This window comes from Gastrolobium bilobum, unplaced genomic scaffold (genome assembly GCF_033153095.1).
Source record: "Gastrolobium bilobum isolate Gb01-03AN ecotype WA unplaced genomic scaffold, APGP_CSIRO_Gbil_v1 utg44336, whole genome shotgun sequence".
NCBI lineage: Eukaryota > Viridiplantae > Streptophyta > Magnoliopsida > Fabales > Fabaceae > Gastrolobium > Gastrolobium bilobum.
In genome coordinates, this window is record NW_026896514.1 from 56,420 (window position 1) to 59,987 (window position 3,568).

General features: G+C 34.1%; 1 pseudogene; it reads right to left on the reverse strand.

The window, feature by feature from the left end:
* Positions 1-1,750: 1,750 nt before the first annotated feature.
* LOC133300185 (transcription factor RSL3-like) lies at positions 1,751-3,221 on the reverse strand (annotated as a pseudogene).
* Positions 3,222-3,568: the final 347 nt, after the last annotated feature.

Here is a 3,568-nt window from a genome sequence, read left to right on the forward strand (position 1 = left end):
AGAGATCATGTCATTCAATTCTTAAAGGGATTGAATGAACAATTTGCTAGTGTAAAATCTCAAATCATGCTCATGAAACACTGCATAATCTAAATGAGACCTTTTCACTTGTCATTAAGCAAGAACGATCATTAAGGTGTGACCTTCATGTAGAAAATCTCGACATGACAAAGATGGCTGTGAATTCTACTAGTCAATAGCAGCAACAAATTTTTTGAGGTAAACCTTCTTTCAGAGGAAGAGGATGCTCAAATCTTGGGCGTGGACGAGGCAATGGAGGAAAGTTGTACACTTATTGTGGGAAGGATAATCACACCATTGAAACTTGATTCTTGAAGCACAGTTATCCACATGCTATAAGTCTGGTAATATTTCTAAGAATACAAGATTAGCAAATTGTGTTACTCAATAAACATGTGAAGTTCAAGACAAATTAGAAGTAGAGATTGAGTATACTTCCTCAAAAATGCTTGTTTACCATGACTAATACAACAACATTCTGATGTTAAAGAGGCCAACATCCTGCCTTTGCAAGGCCGAGTGTGGGGTCGAAGTCAAATCGAATCATAACGCTTAGGCTAGTAGGGATAAGTAGAAAAAGTTGCATCTTAATTGACAGCTAGAGCTTTTGGCCTAGTGGTAAGTACTCAATCCAACAATACTTGGTATTAGAGCCGAGGTCATGGATCCGATTCCCCAAGATGGTACAATAGGCTGGTTGGTGTTGGGGGAATTGTTGGAGAGGCCAACATCCTATCTTGGTAAGGCCTAGTGTGGGGTCAAAGTCAGATTGAACCATGACTTTTGGACTAGTAAAGATAATTAAAAAGAGTTAAACCCTGATTAAAAGTTATAGCTTTTCACTTAATGGTAAGTGTTCAATCCAACAATAGATATAATCCAGCAATCTCTCGAGACTATGACATTGGGAGCACCAATCTTCCTTATGTTATAAAAATGTAAACAAATCTCAAATTTCTTATGTTTTCAAATTCCAAGTTATTTAGCAAATATTATAAAAATAATAATTTAACTGTTATAAAAATAATCAAACAAAGTAAATCACCAAATTCCGTTTTAATGTTACTTGTCCCTTAAAAAAGAGTGAAGTATAAAACATCACCACTTTCATTTATAAAACTTTTGTATAAATACAACAATAAATTAAATTATGATTAATCAAAATAGCAATAATAAAATTAATTTAATAATAATTATCAAAGAAATTAAAGTACAATTTGAACTTGTCAGAATGAAAGAAATAAACTTGTTACAGATTTAAATGAAGCCTGTGTTATGTTCACAGTATCAGTCAAAGATCTCCTCCAGTTCCTTATGGATCTCAATTAGAACTTCATAAATGAGGTCGAGAATAAAATATTCATGGATTTCTTTTTCCGATGTCAAGAATGAGATGGAGTTGTAAATTTGTGTATTTTAGGTTTTAGATCATTACTCCGATGTCCTTTGAACTTAAAACCGTCCCGAAGTTAGAGCAACAAAGTGTCTACCTAATCATTTAATGGTTTTCACAAAAGTCAGAAAGAGACGGCACGTGATTAATAAAAAAAAGTGACGATCCTCTTCGAGCATATGATGAAACTGCTGATTTATTCAAATTAGCAAATAATAAGTGGTTTTTTTTGTTTTTTAATACATCCAATAATAAGTTAGAATACATATTATATTGCTATATTTTGATTTTTTATTTTTTTTTCCAAGGAGTTGTTTTCCGCTAGCCTCTTTAAGCTCATTGCGGTGGAGAATTCTTCATGTTGAAATTGAGTCCAATGTCAAGTCCATTATAAGCAAGCGGAGCGTACATCCATAGATCATCGGAGCTTAAAAGCTAAAAAAGAGAAAAGAAAAGAAATATACAATAGTTAATTATAGTTTGATTGTATATATGTTGATGTCTAAATCTTTATGAGAAAACAATGATTTTCAATTTTATGCAATCCATGTCTCCTATTACGTACCTTGATCTGGAGCTGCAAAAATTTCACGTAATTGACTGCATCTTCCAGCATAGTACTTATATCAACCTGTATATACGAATGAAATTAATTAATTCTGTGGTACAACTCCAATGAATTTGGCATATGCCCCTACCCCAATATAGAAAAACGCCAACAATATTTACCTTTGTTCCGTTTGGAACAAGATTCTGTAGGATTTTTAGTCGCTCATTTATTTTCTCTCTTCTTTTCTGCAACATTCAAAAAGAGAAATAAGTATCATGTACAAACTATAAACTATACAATCGCGTCACATATTAAAAAAATAATTATGAAGTACAGAGAAATATAAAGACATTTTGTATTAGAAGTAATTAAATTACCCTTGCATAGAGACTCTGGGGATCTGTTGCTGATCCCCTGCTAGCTTTGGCCTTCACATTTGAGTTTTGAGCAGATTTAGATCCCGAAGTAGCTCCACTGTTTTCTTGAGAAGCGTTATCATCCTCTGAGATGTTACTACTAGAGCCTTGTCCATCTGATACTGTATTAGTCTCTTCTACCTCGTCCTCATTGTTGACAAGTTTCTGGTTCTTCTTGTACCGTGCATTTTTCATGCATCCTTGCCCCTGAATATTGTGGAACACAAACTGTTATAAAAACTTCCATCATCAAATGTTAATTAACAGTGTTGAGATTAGAGACAAAACTTACATCTTTTGAAACACGAGGCTTTTTCTTCTGATTCTGAGATCTGTTGTTTACTTTATCTGGCACTTCAAGTTTCCTTTTGAGCTGCAAATGCTTGGTAGGAAAAACAATAGGTTCCATTTGACTGTCATGGTCATGATTCTCCAATCTGTCACTTACTACATCTTCATTCAAGGTAGCAGTATTCTCTTCCATTACAATATCAGTAACCGATGGGACAAAAGTGGCAAGAAAATTTTCATCCATGGACACATAGCTATTATTTGCTAGTACATGATCAGGATAACTAAAATAGTAATTTGTATGACCCGGATTGGCAATGAAGACAGCATCACCACCAAAATTGCTAGTGTAACTACTTTCTTGTGAAATATACTGTGAATTTGAGTTGTGAGCATCTAAAGAATAAAACATATGCTCAGCTTCACCAGGTTCAGAAGCAGAGCAAAATGTGGGTTGTGTTCCAATGTTCAATTCATGATCTTCACCAAGCAGAAGTGAACTTAGAAAGCAATCCCATTCCCCATTAGGGATGGCTCCTACAGGTTCCATTCTATTGTGTATGCTTAGAAAGAATTGCCTAAGGAGAAAAGAAAATTAATGCTATTCTTATTTGGTCTAATGCAAAGAGAGGGTAATGAAGTGTTTGCTTGCCATCAGCAAAATTAGCTAGAGACACATTTTATACCCAATTCCAAGAAAAATGTTAGTACAAGCATTGACTTAATTTGTGAATAGCATTTTTAAATCGTAATTATTGTCATGGATAGGTCCTAGTTCTGTGTAACTAAACTCAGGAGTCTACTATAGGACAATACAAGGCAAACGACAACTCATATGGGACCGAAGTTCATGTCCTGATAATTTAGAATAATATAATTCTTCAACGGCCTTTAAAC